General features: G+C 46.7%; 1 pseudogene; it reads right to left on the reverse strand.

Annotated features, from left to right (window-relative positions):
- The window catches only part of LOC102732406 (cytochrome c pseudogene), a 55,495-nt pseudogene extending 39,278 nt beyond the window's left edge, over positions 1-16,217 (reverse strand).
- Positions 16,218-17,600: the final 1,383 nt, after the last annotated feature.

Raw genomic sequence — 17,600 nt, forward strand, 5'->3', positions numbered from 1 at the left:
AGACAGCAGGATTTCTCAGCCTTGGCACTGTTGACTTTTGGGAACAGATAATTCTCTCTTGTGCATTGTAGGATGTGAACAGTATCGCTGGCCCCTAACCACTACAAGCCAGGAACACCCCTACCCCCCAGTTGTGATGATCAAAAACGTCTTTAGACAAAGTCCAGTGCCCCTGCGGCTGAATCACCCCCAATTGAGAACCTTGGTTAGAGGCCTAGAAACTGAGGCTCAGAGACAGTGAGGGTTGTCCAAGGTCAAACAACTCGGGAGTGCTGAGCCTAAGCTCTGAGCTCCCAAGAGGATGCCCCACAGAGACTGTTGTGCGGCTCAAATGGGATTATGTTCTGGAATAAAGGTCACAACTTGCTATTCTGAAGCCTCTAGTAACCAAGCTGGGCCCTTTGGGGATGACCTTTGTTCTTGGCGACAAATTCCCCTGAACTTCACCCTTGACCTTCTTGACCCTTTCCCCTTCTGCCCTTTCTTGAGGGTTTCTTCCCAGTTTCCTCTCCACAAGGTGGTGGTAGCAAGGAAGGGCAGTATCTGAGACCTTGTACTCCATTTTTTTTTTTTTAAAGATTTTATTTATTTATTTATTTGAGACAGAGAGAATGAGAGACAGAGAGCATGAGAGAGAGGAGGGTCAGAGGGAGAAGCAGACTCCCTGCCGAGCAGGGAGCCCGATGCGGGACTCGATCCCGGGACTCCAGGATCACGACCTGAGCCGAAGGCAGTCGCTTAACCAACTGAACCACCCAGGCGCCCCCTTGTACTCCATTTTTGATAGGCTCCTGGTTTCTTCAAAGAGTGATTTCCTAGGAAGAAATAACACTGCCCCTCCTTTCCCCCAGTCTGGGTTGCTAGGGTTATTACCTGAGCTGGTTGCCTTGTCGAGGGCACAAGTCAAGGATGGCAGTTAGGTTGGATGGAACCCAACAACCCCAATGAATTTGGTGGGGCATTGTGTTGAGAAGGATTCTGAGCTCGTATCTGAGCTTAGTGGGGAAGAGGATTGTGCTGGATAATGGGCACAAGGGGTAAGGGTGTACGGAGCCGTTTCTGTCCCTGCCTTAGGGTTAGAGGGAGCTGATTCTCCCAGGCATGTCCTGGGTCAGGAAGACAGGCTCTAGAAGGCAGGCCTTCGACAAAGGGATGGAGCATCTGTATCCCTCTGGGCTTCGTTCCCTGTGATCGGGGTGTGCAAGACTTTGGGCATTCCAGGTGGAGGGTTCTCTTGAGGGTGGGGGAGAGGGCACCTCTTGCACACAGAGGTAGACAGGGAGCTGGGCATTTGTTGAGCTCGCTGGATCCAGCACTGCGGGTGAGTGGCGTGTGACACAGAGAACTTAGCTGTGTGACACCATTTGTGCTTCTTTCCCTTATATCCTCCCTGGCCTCAGTAGCGTCTGGTTTCAAGAGTCTCAGCTGCGCTGTGGGGCATGAAGGTTAAAACTCCAAGGCCACACTTGAAGCTGACTACCGAAGGGGGCGCTGTGCTCCTCTCCCCAGGACAGTAGGGATCAGTGGGAGGCCCCCAAAGAGAAGGGGAATCTCGAAGGACAAGGTTTGGAGCCGCCCCACTCTGCTGCCCACCTTGGAGGCTGTGGCTCTGGATGACAGATTCCCTATAAAACACTGTCCTCCCCAAGGCTAGGGGCCAGTTCAGGTCTTGAGTTGGAGGGATCTGGGAAGAATCTGAAACCATTTCACCAGTATCCGAAAGGATGGCTGCATACACATGTCACAGCCCGACTGCCCGTGGGTACACGGGTCACAGGCCCTGGCTTTTCATGGCAGTGGCTTTCAAATAGTCAGATCTTTGTAAAAGATTATTTATTTATTTATTTGAGAGAGAGAGCAAGCGAGAGAGAATGAGCAGGAGGGAGCAGCAGAGGGAGAGGGAGAAGCAGACTCCCCACTGACCAGGGAGCCCGATGCGGGGCTCGATCTCAGGACCTCAAGATCATGACATGAGCTGAAGGCAGACAGCATCTTACCCGACTAAGCCCCCTAGGCGCCCCTATAGTCAGATCTTTTATTCCATACTGTGAAATGATAAATTTTCAAAACAGTGGAAAGCATGAACTCTCCTGGATGTGAATTAATTCATTCAATAAATATTTATTGAGCACATCTGTGTGACCGGTCCAGTATCAGAATAGACAAAAATCCCAGCCCTCATGTAGATGACACTCTGGTGAGAGAGACAATGAGGAGCAAGAAAGTAAAGTGGAGGATGTGTTCGGCAGTGGTAAGTGTTAAGGAGAAAAAATAAAGTGGAGAATAGGTGAAGGGGGAAGTAAAATTTTAAATCAGATGGCCAGTGGAGATGAGAAGGTGAATGTTGAGTCCAATGCTGAAGGAAACGAGGCTGCCAGCCACAGGTGATCAGGGAAGAGCATTCCAGGCTGAGGAAACAGCAAGTGCAAAGGCCCTGGGGTGGGGGCGTGTCTGCCTATTATGAGGAACCTCTAGGAGCAGAAGCAGTGTGAGTGAGGGGAGAGTGGGAGGAGAGGGGTACCGAGAAGTGACAGGCCCAGGCCATGTAGGATGTACAAGGTGTGGTAACGAATGTGAATTTTCCTCTCAGTACAGAGGCCATGCCACACAATGTTAATGGTGGTTTTCTCTGGGGAGTAGAATTTTAAATAATTTATCTTTACTTTTTTGTTGTATGCTTGTGTGTTTGCTTGTTAATACAATGAAGGCATATTGCTTTTAGAATAAGAAAAAGACCACATATCTTTTTAGCTTTAAAAACATATGTTTTGGGGTGCCTGGGTGGCTCAGTTATTAGACGTCTGCCTTCGGCTCAGGTCATGATCCCGGGGTGTCCTGGGGTCAAGCCCCGCATCGGGCTCCCTGCTCCGCGGGAAGCCTGCTTCTCCCTCTCCCACTCCCCCTGCTTGTGTTCCCTCTCTCCTGTGTCTCTCTGTCAAATAAATAAATAAAATCTTAAAAAACAAAACAAAAAGTATGTGTTTTTGCTGAGTTTTGCATTCTCCCCGCCCCCTGTATTTTAAGGCAATTCTTAAGCACATCACAAAATTGGATTGGATTTGTCTTTTGGAAGATTTTTTTCCTAGAAGTAAAAAACACCTGAAATCTTTTATGGGATGAAGTGGGTAAAAGAAATCATCATATTGAAAACACAAAGTAGAGTACATTTATAAAGTGGGAAGTAATGTTTTCTTCCACTCCAGTGATTGCGGACGTTGCCCAGTGGAAGGAACACTGAGCAGGGTGTGGGGTGCTGTCAACAGCGGGGGGCAGTGTGAAGGGCATAGCTGGAAGCTGACTGTCCCCTGCCCAACCTGTCCCTGTGCTAGGTCCCGTAACCACCTGGGCTCAGTTTTCTCCTCTATAAAAAGGGAATAATAATTATGCCCATGTTAGCGCAGGAAACAAGCCGTTCAAGGCATGTTGAACAAGAGAGATTTAACATGGGGAATTACAAGATTACAGAATCACTGGAAGGGAATCAGCTCTAGGCAGGGCCTCTGGGAACCATGAGAAGTGATGCACTGAGAAGCTACTACAACTTTGAGGTCAGGCTCAAGACATACCCCTAACTGCTAATCACGGCTCATCAGGAAGGCAGATCCAGAAGCCGCCAGTGCAACTGCCTCTTGGCACCTGTGTTTAAAGGGCACTCCAAATCTGCTGCAGAAAAATGTCCTATGTCCCCACCTTTGCTGGCCAGCAGAATGACTAAAAAGGAAAAGGGGGTTCTGCCTCTCCTCCACCTACAAACATCTCACTAGGATATAACTCCTAACCAGAACCCTAGGTGCAAGGGAGTCTGGGAAATGTAGTTTTTCACTTTCTAACCTTCTCACCAAGATAATCTGGGTCTTTTGGGAGCAGATGCAGGGACAGAATTAAGCATGCAAGGATCTTACTAGGGGAGCTGCCTGAATAAGAGAAAATAGGTAGGGAGCCAGACAAAACTGGGAGACTGCAAAGCAGGTCTGATTCCAAGTGAGGGGGAGATGGAGAAAAGGTTGGGTGGGAGCATCTAAGGAAGTTTTGGCAAAGCCAAAGTCGATAAAGGACTCCCTGTCTTCAAGGGCCGAGTCTGTGTTGGCATCCCAGTCTTTCACTGGGCCGTTCCATGGGGATGGATTTCAAAGCTCGGCAATAACCTCGGGGGCGGCTGGGTGGCTCAGTCGTTAAGCGTCTGCCTTCGGCTCAGGTCATGATCCTGGGGTCCTGGGATCGAGCCCTGCATCGGGCTCCCTGCTCCGCAGGAAGCCTGCTTCTCCCTCTCCCACTCCCCCTGCTTGTGTTCCCTCTCTCGCTGTGTCTCTCTCTCTCTCTCTGTCAAATAAATAAAATCTTTAAAAAAAACAAAACCAAAAAACCTTGGGCAATAACCTTGGGCAATAACAGCCTCCCCCCGTTGTTGTAGCAAATTTTCGAGGCATGTTCTCGCACCTGCTTCAGGAGGGTGGGATGGAGGTGGAGTGACTCAATCCACAGAACCCAGCCTGATAACAATAGCTGCTTCCTCGGATCATTTGAGGGTTAGAGGTGATGGTATAAGCAGAGCACTTAAACTAGAACACAACCTGCTATAGAGTAAGTGCTCAGTGAGTGTTGGAGCGGTTGGGAGATCCACAAACAAGGGGGCCCCTTCTGGCCCTCAAGGGCCCCTCTGCCCTGGAAACGAATAATTATAGGAGGATGTGCTGCAGGCCTAGAGGATATACACTGGCCGTGTGTCCTCATCCACAGGGAAGCCTATCATGACACAGGATCCAGTCCCCACCCTGGCGGTGCTGATCCGGCTGGTGGAAGGTGGGGCCTGGACATACCTAAGATTTAACAGCAGGCCTGCGCTTCTAAGACCAGAGTTGCAGGTGTCCGGGGAAGGAGCGCTTAGGCTGGGTAGAGGGAGGGGAAGAAAGACTTTGAAGAAGACATGGAGCCTGAACAAGGTCTTGAAGAACGAATAAGAGTTCAAAGTGAAGGAGTGGAGGATGTTCCAGGTGGGGGGAACAGTGCATACAAAGGCCAAGGGGCTCCCACAAGCATCTTGGTGTGGTCAGGTCAAGGATTTTTTTTTTTTCTTTTATTGAACATGTACTAGTGGCCACAGGCTCAGTGCTAGGGGTTTAGCATGCTTTACATCACTGAGTCCTCACAGCAACCTGTGAGGTCAGGATTATTACTACTCCTGTTTTGTAGGTGGGGCAACTGAGGCTCAGAGAGGCTGAGTGACTTCCCCCAAGTCACACAGCTATTTTAAGAGGAAGTCAAGGTTGGAATTCATCTGTGTCCAGAGCCCTTGCTGTTGATGTTCCTGGGAGAAGAGGCTGAGGAGCAGGGAGGGATCTATAAGGGACATATGTGCACGTAGAGTGGCACATCTGGGAACACAGACTTTGGCGTCGTCAGAAGTGGGCTCAAATCTGCTGCTGGCTGTGTGGCTTTGGGCAAGTTAGTTAGCTGCTCCGTGCCGTGTTTACTTCATCTGTAGAATGAGGTAGTAATGCCCACCTTCTGGTAGGTCATGAGATTAAGTGAGTTAGGATGCGGAAAGCACCTAGCTCCGAGCCTGGTGGGTATACAGTAAGCGCAGTAAGTCACTGGGAGCTGTCATTAGCTCAAGCAGACTTGTGGACAACGGGGAGCTGAGGGCTTTAAGCTGGAAGGTTGCAAAGACCTCTAGGAGGTGTGCAAGGGAACAGCGCCCCGAATGAAAGGAATATGCTGCTCAAACGGTGTGCTTTCAGGCACTGGCCAGCAGTGGCCAGGACGCTCTGGGGCAGGTGTGAATCCTGGAGGCAGCTGGCTCTGTGGTCATTCCAGAAGTCTCGCTACGTGGCCAGTCACCCACTGCCTGGTCCACAGATGGCAACTTAGGTTACTTTGGAAAATCTCGGGGGGGCCTCCTGAACTGAGGGGAGGGAGAGAGCCATCTCGCAGGGTCCGCTGATACAAAATTGGGGCCACAACTTTATAGACAGTTCCCTAAATGTTAGGACAAACACTGAAATGTGATGTGTACTTATTCCTTGGGTGGTGCAATAATTCGGGGTTCTTACTCACCCCTTGTGTTTTTGCATGCTTTCCACCTTATGTGCTGATTTCTATTTTTTGAAAAAATAAAATAAATGTTATTTCAAAGGGAAAATATAGCCCCCTCCCCCTGGGGAGGCTGACTCACATCTCTGGCGGCACCCCGCGAGAGGGCCGAGCATCCTGCCCTCACTCTGTGGGCCTTCAAAACCATGTGGGACAGGCAACCCTCTGTCCTTATCAGCAAGCCCACAATGGCTTGTGTGTCGCTAGGACTTCTTAAGTCTTGGGACCACTTGACGTTCGTAAGTATTATTGAGAGTTTTTGCAGGTTGTATCTGTTGCTAATTTTCATGAGAGAAATGAAACCTGAGAAATTGTAGTAATAATTCATTCAATAATTCATTCAAAGCAGTCATCCTCAGCCGGGGGCAATTTTGCCTTCCAGGGGACACTCGGCAATGTCTAGACATTTTTGTTCATCATGACGGGGGGTTAGTGAGCGCTCCTGGCGACAAGCGAGCGGAGGCCAGTGATGATGCCAATATCCTTCATGCACAGGACGGCCCCACAACAGAACTACTCGGCCCGAAATGGCCATAGTGCAGAGGGTGAGAAACCCGGATTTAAAGTAAGGGTAATAAACTCATTAGATGCAGGCATTAAAACATATTGTTATAAGAAATAATATTTTGCAGGGGCACCTGGGTGGCTCAGTCGGTGAAGCGTCCGACTCTTGGTTTCGGCTCAGGTCATGATCTCAGGGTGGTGAGACTGAGCCCGGAGTCACGTTCTGCGCTCTGCGGAGAGTCTGCTGGAGATTCTCTCTCTCTGCCCCTCCCCCACTCATTCTCTCTCTCTCTCTCTCTCTCTCTCTCTCTCTCTCTCAAATAATAAATAAAATAAAAGTCTTTAAAAAAAAGAGGGATGCCTGGGTGGCTTAGATGGTTAAACATCTGCTTGCGGCTCAGGCCATGATCCTGGAGTCCTGGGATCGAGCCTCACATTGGGCTCCTTGCTCAGCGGGGAGCCTGCTTCTCCCTCTTCCTCTGCCTCTCTCCCTGCTTGTGCTCTCATTCTCTCTCTCAAATGAATAAATAAAATCCTTAAAAAAAAATAAAAAATTTTTAAAATATTAAAAAATTTTAAAAAAGAAATAATATTTTCCAAGTAAGAAAAAAGCCAGAAGAGTGGCATTGTTTTCCGATTTTTGCAGACCTCTTCAATGTCTGTTTTCTTGTGGCCACTACTGCATTCAATCTGTTGCAATACCACATGTCATGTACCTTCTGGAAAACTCCAGAGAATGAGTTTTGTCAGGGAATAAGAATGAAAGAGACAAAGAACGTCTCGATACTATTAGGAAAATTGTTTTGACCTGTGGACCCCCTAAAGTGTCTCTGGAACCCCAAGGAATCCACCTTTGGAGAATGGCTGCTGTAGGAAGACCCTCCCAGACTATTTCCAGAAACAACTGTTGTGTTTTGGGTGTGAACACATCTGGCCCCTGCTGTCCCCCGTGGGAGGGCAGTTGGGGGCTGGGGAGGGACGGACTGGTGAAAAGCCAAATGTGTGTGGTGCCCCGAGCCCAGCCCCCCTTCTCCTCACTCTCTGGCGTTACTTCTGTTAGCCCCTAGACAATTTCTAAGGACAGATCTCACATTTCACCTCCGCGAGAAAACAGGCCAGACAAGTGGGAATGAAAGGAAAGAGGAGAAAGGGGTGGGGGAGGTGGGCTTCCTTGGCTGTCCTGAGAGGGAGGAAGGGGTGCCCCCAGCTGCTTTGGGGTCCCGCGGCCCTGGGTGTGTGCAGACGGCCCACGCCTTGGCCTTGCCCATGAGCCCGGCCCTGGCAGCAGCAAGCAAGGTGGCCTGCCTGGTCTCTGAGTCACCCACCTGAGTTTCACAGGGTGAGATAGGCTAATTTTTGGCAAGGAGAGAGGGAGCCCCAGGCTTTGAGCCCCAGGACGGGTGAGCCAGGGTGTCGCCTCTTCTCTCAGAAGGAGCCCTGGATCCAGGTCAGGAAGCCAACCACTCAGGAGGCCTGGCTCCCTGGGTCCCCCTCTGGGTGAGCCCTTCATTGTCCCCACGCCCCTGAGTGGGTGGAGAGTTCTATCTGCCACATGATGGCGGCTGAGGAACCAGGAGCACCAGGGCATTTATGGAGCATCTGCTGTGTGTAGCAGGCTCTGAGCCAATTCCTTGTGGTGACTTTTGCATTTAATTCTGGCCACAACCCGCACTGTGGGGATTGTTATTACCCCCCTTTTATCCAAGAGGACAGCAGAGCCCAAGGAGAAAATTATTTATCCATGGTCCAGGGAGACTAGAACTGGAGTCGGGTCTTGGTGTGTCAGGATCCACAGCCCAGACTCTTAACCTTTCTCCTATAAATTGTTGTGCTAAGAGTCAGGCGTTTACTGAAGTACCAGATTACGAGGGCCCGCTCTGAGCCCTGTGCTACGTGCCCAAGATACAGACAATAAAACCCACTCCCTGCCTTCCTCCCCGCTCTCTCTGGGGTGGGAAGGTGTGGGGCCGGGGAGGGGAGGGCTGGCCAAGGAAACAGGCAATTATACTGGATTGTGCCAAGTGCTGCGATGAGGTAAGCAGGGTGCAAGGGAGCCCCGGAGGCCCCTGACTCAGACTGGGGAGAGGGTGGACAAGGACGACTTCCTGGAGGAGATGATGCATTAGCTAGAGACAAGTTGGGGGTCGCCAAACAAAGAGGAGGAAGAGCATCCCAGCTGGAGGAATGGCAATTTAGGAGCACACACCCAGTGACCCTACTCCCCCTTTTGACTCGTTACTGGGACTCTACTTCTAGCTAGGAGTTCTGGGGCTCTGGGATTTCTACCACAAGCCCCCTACCCTGTTTACATTCTATTTCTAGGAGAGAATCAGCCTGGGCACTTATCTAGGGAATAACAGTCCCTGCATGGAAGCCAGGGACAGTAGTGGTGGATGGGGACTCAGGGTGGCTCCAGGCCTGGTGGGGAGGGGGTGGGGGTGAGGTTTGAGTGGGGGTGCAGGAGGTCAAGCTGCTCCTGGAAATAGGTATTTGTATGCTGAGTATGGTTTTCATGCTGGGCACGAACCTGGACGCTGGACATAAAGTACTTCCCTGGAATTTCATAGTTATGAACCTCGGGATGAACCCAAGACCTTACACAATTCCACACCCACATACAAGACCAATCCTGACAAAGGGGTCTCGTGTTTTCCTTTACCAGCCAAAGCCTACAAACCATGTGGCTGTGGCCTGCAGAGGTTTCAATTTGCTTGCTTGGCCTACTGTGAAATGATATGCGTTTGGATGACTTTTTCGGGGGTGGGGGGTGGAATGTATACTCTTTCTAATTAATATATCTTCCTATCACACAATCTCCTTATTGGTACCATCATGACGCCACTTTGCAGAGAAGGTAAAGGGGGCCCTGAGGAGTGAAGGCAACAGCTTGGGGGAAATAGTGGGGCCGGAATTGGAGCTCAGACAGCCTGGCGCCCAAACTCCCGGATCCTCACCCAGCTTCTCTGATGCCGGAAAAATCCATAAATCTGGGAAGGCCCCCTCCTCCCTTCAGCCTGTCTGAGCCTGGCCTAGCCTAACTCTTGATGGCTGGCTCTTTCAACCCTTTCTCTCCCCCCGGGGGGGAGCGCAGGGAGGGAGAGAGAGTAAAGTGTCCAGAGTGTGTGTTTAAAGTTTTCCCAAGTGACTCAGGGGCTGGGCCCCAAAAGAAAGTCAGCCCAGCATGCCTGGGCAAGCCCCCTGTCCTGGTTCCCCTCTTTACCCAAACAAGGCGATGAGTGTGGGGCCACTTGGGGCCAAGAGGGGCTGTAAGGAGGCAAGGGGGGGGTTGGTGCCAGTTGAGGGGGTAGAATTAAAACCGATCACCAGGAGGGAAGAGGTTTCTTGCTTCAAAATAACTTCAAAATAGGAACTCCTGATAAATCCAAAGAAGAAAGTGTAAAACCCACAACCCCATCACTCAGGCATAAACACTGTTCATATTTTGGGTGTGGTTCCCTCCAGTGCTTGGTGTATGCACCTAGCTATAGACATATTTATATTTATAATAATAAATGTATTCATAATAACATTTTATTATTGCCAAAATAGTGTGTCTTCACTGTAGAACATTTAGAGAGTAGAAATGAAGACAAGAAGGTAAAAAATGATGATCTCAGCTAGGATGACTTTCTAGGTTTTCCTGTTTTCTTGTGAATTATCTTATAATGAATATATTAATACAAATCACATGCCACTTCTGCCTGCTAGTCTTCAGCACGGAGGTGGGCTCGCTGAAATCGTTTCTCCAAACAAACAGAACTTAAAGATAAAGTCATGGATTTTAGCCTCTTTTACATGGCAGACCCTCTTGAGAATCCGGTCAGAGCTACAGACACACAAAAATGCACACGGAAACATTTTCCTAAAATGTCAGGGGGTCCACAGACTCCCTGCAATCCCCCTTTACATAGGAGCCAAGGGCCCCAGGCTCAAACTCCTCCCGGTTCCTGAATTATCGAGTGAAAACGGGCTTCTGATCCCAGAGCCCAAAGGAAAGTCACACCCAGCACCTCCTCCCTCCCCCCACTCCCGCCCACACTCCCCTTTTTCACCTGAATATTTTTATCTGGGACGGTTCCGTGTAGTTGACAGTTTAGGAGGGGGTTTCTGTTAGTTTAGTATTTCATTCCTTGGGAAAAAACCTTCATTGTCCTCATTTTGTTTTGCTTCTAAATACTTAAGTTTTTTTATTTTGATGTGATTTCCAACATACAGAAAAGTAGTATGGCTAATACAAGGAACTACTACACACTCTGTTTTGTTTTGTTACAAAAATAACACATGCCAATGGTAACAGGTCAAGTGACACCGAAGTGTGTGGAAAAAAAAGTTAATAGGCTTCCATTTCCCCTCCCAACACACAGAACGTAAACCTTCTCTAAGCCCCTGGGAATATATATGCGTATGTATGTATTTACATGAATATGTTCCTTTTGCTTTAAAAAAAATTCCCTTATTTTATATATACAGAATAGTTTCTATGCCTGAGATTTATGTTTTTTGTTAACTGAAACTATATACAGGGACTCCTAGCAGGCTGTCGGTAGAGCGTGCCACTATTGATCTTGGGGTTGTGGTTTTGAGCCCCATGTTGCATATAGACATTACTTAAAAGAAAAAATAAAGACACTAAATACAGCTATCCAGGGCTGGCTGACTGACTTCCAACCATCAATAGGGAAAATGTTCAGAAAAACATGAGGGAAAAGGAAAATATAAGCAGAAAATCAAGGGAATGGTTGAGCAGCTTTCAAGGAGCATGCGTGAGGATCTCGTGGTGGTCCGGAACACAGCCCTCTACAGTTTGCTTCTTTCATTTAATATTCTGTCTGACATCCTCTAGGTCAACTTCATTCCTGTTAGTACTCCATACTTTTTCATTGTATTGTTGGGCGGTACTTTCTTCAACCCGTCCCCTATACGTACACATCCAGGTTGTTTCTGCTTTGCAAAAGCAGATAATCATCCTGAGTTAATAGTCATCTTGTGGCATCTTTAACTGGGCTATACCTAGACCATATAAAACTTTTGTGCGAATCAGCGAAAGGTGCCTCCCCAGGCAGACATGGGCCTGTAACAAGGCACTCCCCTGGCTTGGCAAGTAGAGTGTATGCTGGATTCCAGCCCCACATGCCCCTCAGCCTGGTGTCCTTGTGCAGTGAACAACCTGCACATCTATACATGGCAGTCTCATCTTGCACACTCATTTTTCCTCATGCACGAGGGATCTCTGAAAGTAAGACTGCCCGGACAAAGGGTATGTGTGCATTTTTAACTGTAAAAGATTCTGCTAGATTCTTGTGTGTGTGAGTGTGTGTGTGTGTGCACGTGCATGTGTGCTTACCAGATTGGTATCATATTATATTTGCTATAACATATTCATATGAACTGTAACATCTTTCAGTCCTAACATATTTTGACTGCCTTTTCTGTCACTACCAATTCTATGTTTGCACCTTGATTTTTTAAACACCTTTTGAGGTATAACTAACATACAATAAACTATACTTTTTTTGGCAGGGGAGGCAACAGAAAAGGCTTTATTAGAAAATTCTCACCCTGGGGCGCCTGGGTAGCTCACTGGTTTCGGTATCTGACTCTTGGTTTTAGCTCAGGTCGTGATCGTGGTCGTGGGATCCAGCCCCATCTTGGGCTCTGCACTCAGTGGGGAGTCTACTTGGAGATTTGGGGATTCTTTCTCCTCTCCCTCTGCCCCTTCTCCCACTCAGGCACACATTGTCTCTCTCTCTCCCTCTAAAATAAATAAACAAATCTTTAAAAAAAGAAAAGAAAAAAAGAAAATTCTCACCCTGGGCTGGTGAAGCGTAAATTATACCTATTTAAAATGTACAACTTCTGGGGCGCCTGGGTGGCTTAGTCGTTAAGCATCTGCCTTCGGCTCAGGTCCTGGGGTCCTGGGATCGAGCCCTGCATCAGGCTCCCTGCTCCGCGGGAAGCCTGCTTCCCCCTCTCCCACTCCCCCTGCTTGTGTTCCCTCTTTCACTGTGTCTCTCTCTGTCAAATAAATAAAATCTTAAAAAAATAAAAATGTACAATTTCTTACAAATATCGCCTCATTACATTGTATAACTGAAACTAATACAACATTATACGTCAATTATATCTCAATAAAAAATAGATAAGCCTATAAATAGGCCAATAAAAAATGTAAAGCTTCAGAAGTTCTGACATATGGATACACTGTTAAAACCATAACCAAAATCAAGACAATGAACATATCCATCACGTCCAATAGCCCCTTTGAAATCCCTCCCTCCCGCCCCTACCCGCACACTCTCCAACCCCCAGGCAACCACTGCTTTGCGTTCTTCACTATAGATTAGTTTATCCTTCCTACAATTGTAAAAAAATGGAATTACACAGTATGTATTCTCTTTTGTCTAACTTCTTTCACTCAGCAAAATTATTTTGCGATTCATCCATGTTGTTGCATGTATCCATAGCTCATTCATTTGTATGGCTATAGGATGTACCACATTGAATTGTTTATCCACTCACCTGTTAATGGACATTTGGGTTGTTTCAAGTATGGGCCTCTGACAAATAATACTGGTGTGACAATTCACGCACAAATCTTAGTATGGATATAGGTTTTCATTTTTCTTGGGGAAAAACCTCATAGTAGAATGGCTAGATCATATGGCTGGTGTGTTTTCAGCTTTTTAAGGAAATGCCCAACTGTTTTCCAGAGTGGTTGTACTATTTTACATTCCTACCAGCGAGAATTCCAGTTATTCCACATGCTCATCAACACGATATAGCTGGTCTTTTTAATTTTTACAATTTTATGCGGGACAATTTTTTCATGCTCACTTTCCATCTGTGCACCTTATGTGGTGAAGTATCTGTTCAAATCTTTTGTCCGTTTGTAGATTCGGTTGGCTATTTTCTTATTATTGAGTTTTGAGCATTGATAAATTCTGGACAAAAAGTTCCTTATCAGATGCCTGATTGCAAACATTTTATTGCTTGCATTTTATTTCTTTATATTTTTATAACTTTTTGTTTTTATTTACTTTGATTATATTTCTTTTATTTTTTTAACAATTTAATTTTTTGTTGTTGTTTGCAAACATTTTATTTAATTTTGTGGCTTGTCTTTTCATTCTCTTAATGGTGCTTTTTGAAAAGCAAAAGTCCTTAATATTAATGAAATCTAATTGATCAATTTTTCCTTTATGGTTTGGGGTTTTTGCACCTAAGAAATCTTTCACTGATCCAAGATCATACAGGATTTTTCCTAATGTTTTCTTTAAGGGCGCCTGGGTGGCTCAGTTGGTTAAGCGACTGCCTTCGGCTCAGGTCATGATCCCGGAGTCCCGGATCGAGTCCCGGATCGAGTCCCGGGTCGAGTCCCGCATCGGCTCCCTGCTCGGCAGGGAGTCTGCTTCTCCCTCTGACCCTCCTCCCTCTCATGCTCTCTGTCTCTCATTCTCTCTCTCTCAAATAAATAAATAAAATCTTTAAAAAAAAAAAAAGAAGTCTTATAGTTTTGGGGCACCGGGGTGGGTTGGTTAAGCATCTGACTCTTGATTTCGGCTCAGGTTATGATCTCAGGGTCATGCGATCGAGCCCTGCATGGGGCTCTGTGCTCAGCATTGAGTCTGCTTGGGATTCTCTCTCTCTCTCCCTCTGCCCCTCCGCCACCTCAAATAAATAAATAAATAAATCTTTTTTTTTAAAGATTTTATTTATTTATTTGACAGAGACAGAGAGAGCACAAGCAGAGGGAGCAGCAGAGGGAAAGGGAGAAGCAGGCTCCCCGCTGAGCATGATCCCAGGGTCCTGAGCCCAAGGCAGACGCTTAACCAACTGGGTCACCCAGGCACCCTAAATAAATAAATCTTAAAAAAAAAAAAGAATTCTTACAGTTTTAAGTTTTACATTTAGGTCTCTGATCCAGTATGAGTTACTTTTTATTTTGATATGTGATTTTCTTTTTAATTATCTAAAACCTTATCACATAATTTACAAATTTGTGCTGATATATCTCCCCCAACCCTTCTAACGAGTTGGCAGAAGCACCATTACCAATCATACGTATATGGTAATTTTACAGTTGTGTCTTTGAATAGCTGTTTAGAAGACAGTCCTGAATTATGACCTAGTCTGACTTAGTAAAAAATTCACAAGCCAAGTTTGCTGCCATATCTTGTCACACTGAATTTTAAAAGCATCTGAACTCACGGATGATCTACAAAATGTGAGAAGTGCTAAGTAGTCTTATTTAATACGATACATAAACCACACTAAAATGCCATTCATGAGGCAAAAGACAACATTTTTGATGCAGGGAATGTTAATTAAATTGGCATAGTTAAGACCACAAAAAGAAAGTGGACATAGCCAACTAATCTTCAGCCCTTGTCGTTAACAGGCCAATGAACACAACTTGAAACACAGCGAGTGGAGTCTTGCTGTTCTCTACAACAGTGATATATGAAATATATTTTATATATATATAAACATATTAATATAACTCGTTATATAAATCTAATATAAAACCAATCTCCTACAGGTTTAGAGCTGGCATTTACCATCTCTGGGAAAAGCTGAACGTTACTAATCAATTCCAATCATATCTTTAGAAGGGGAAAACAGTGATAGTACTTGCTGAACCAGAATTCCTAGCAAAGTTCAGAAAGTTGATCACATGCATTTAACCTAGTCTGACTTAGTAAAAAATTCACAAGCCAAGTTTGCCAATTCACAAGCCAATCTTATTTATTTATTTATTTATTTTAAAAGATTTTATTTATTTATTTGAGAGAGAGAGAGAGAGCACAGAGGGAGAGAGAGAGGGAGAAGCAGGCTCCCTGCTGAGCAGGGAGCCCCATGCGGGACTCGATCCCAGGACCCTGGGATCACGACCTGAGCCAAAGGCAGACAACGCTTAACCGACTGAGCCACCCAGGCGCCCCAAGCCAATCTTATTTAAATCAGGACTGTCCAAAAGAAATATTCTATCAGCCAGCCATGATCTGAATTCTGGTGTATGAGATCAATTTAAATATGGTACACATTTAAAAAGTCATGAGACATTTTTGTTTTGTAATAAGTAAGGCTGTGGCCAACTGTTACTCCTTAGTAGCTGTTTTTTTTTAAAAGATTTTATTTATTTATTTGACAGAGAGAGAACACAAGCAGGGGGAGTGGCAGGCAGAGGGAGAGGGAGAAGCAGGCTCCCCAAAGAGCAGGGAACCAGATGTGGGGCTCGATCCCAGAACACTGGGATCATGACCTGAGCTTAAAGCAGATGCCCAACCAACTGAGCCACCCAGGAGCCCCTCCGAGGTAGCTTTTTTGAGGTAAGCTATCAAGTCTGCACTGTCCCCTGTCTTCTTAATGCCAGCCAAGATCATTTTTATTCCAGGGACGTACTTCTTGGGATTCTCCAAATACTCCATCAGTGTCTCCTCTCCCCAGGTGATGCCTTTGTTCTTGTTAGCATCCATGTAAGAAAATTCAGGTGCCTGACCTGTCTTTCGCCCAAATAGACCATGGCAATTTGGCCCAGTCTTGTGCTCACCTCCCTTTGTCAGGGTCTGGCACTGGGCACACTTCTGAACAAAAACCTTCTTGCCCTTCTCAACATCACTCATTTTTAAATTGCTCTTTCATCAGGTGCGAAACGAAGATGCCCACTCGCAAGTCAGATGTCTGCTCTCTCCAGTAGGAGTTAATTTTTATACATGTGGTATGAGGTATGGATGGAAGGTTTTTGGTTTTCTTTGTTTTTGCTTATGGATATCCACTTGCACGTAGATTTTAATGGCAAAAAATAACCATTTCCCAGCAAATTTCCTCCCCACTTCCTGAAGACAAGTTGTACCCAAAAAGGAAGACCTAGAGTGCTGTGTCCACTGTGGGCACTTGGAATGTTTTTTGAATGAATCAATGAGTCTGTCCCACCTCAAGGAATCCCAGAATGTCAGAGCTGGGAAAGATCTTGGATTATCTAGTCCAGACGAGTCCCCTTATCCCCATTTTATAGGGAGGGACACTCTAGCTTCGGGACAAGGAGTATCTGCCCACAGCAAATAGGTGACAGAACTGAAGCTTAAACTCAGGGCCCCTAACTCTTTGTCTGGAGCACTTTCCATAACACCATGCTAGCTCTTGTCCCCAAGACTGTTTGCCAGCAAAAGGCCTAGATCTGCAACGCTATCTTGTGCAAGTCCTGACTAGGTGAACGCATCATCTGTAGGAAAGGCCACCATGCTGTGTGTGGGCATTTGCTTGTGCATCTCATTTAATGCTCACAACAGCCCATGAGAAGTTCATTATGGTTGCCGCTCTACAGATCAGGAAACTGAGGCCCAGAGAGCTTAAGCGATACAGGCTCATTGAGGAAGGGGGAGCGGTGGGCTCTGATTCCTGACTGTCAAACTCTAAAGCTTCCTTTTCCCTCACATATTCCTCCTCTGGCCCCGCTCTTATCCAAGGGATCCTGCAGAGGTAGGATGGCAGGTTGGTTCAGAACCTAAACTGGAGCTGAACAGCCTGGCATGAACCTCACCTTGGACAAGTCAGCTGTCCTTTATGAACTTCAGTTTCCTTCTCTCTAAAGTGGGAATCATGCTATTAACAATGCCTGGCATACAGAGCTGTGAGATTAAGAGAGCTAACATGCAGACCAACCCTCAAGGAGTCTCGGTGGTCGTCCCCCTGGGGACCGGGAAGGCTGGGACAGTCCAGTGGCAGTTCCCAAAGACCTGTGAATAGAAGGGCAGAGGAGCCCCTGCACTGGGCCGAGGTGAGGCTGAGCAGAAGTGAGAAGGGGCCAAAGAGGAAGAGCAACCAAGACAAGAGGCCAGGAGGCTGCCCGCCTGCCCCAGGTTCCACAAAGAAGGATAAAACCTTAGCCTGACCCCTTGGACCCTCCAAAGCATCTCCAAAAGGTGAGGAAAAATTACACGCTCAGATATACTCTCACTCACAAATGGCTTCTCACAGAATTCTTGAGATTCACAGAACACTTACAA

Source organism: Leptonychotes weddellii, chromosome 4, assembly GCF_054177405.1.
Source record: "Leptonychotes weddellii isolate Sample4059 chromosome 4, ASM5417740v2, whole genome shotgun sequence".
NCBI lineage: Eukaryota > Metazoa > Chordata > Mammalia > Carnivora > Phocidae > Leptonychotes > Leptonychotes weddellii.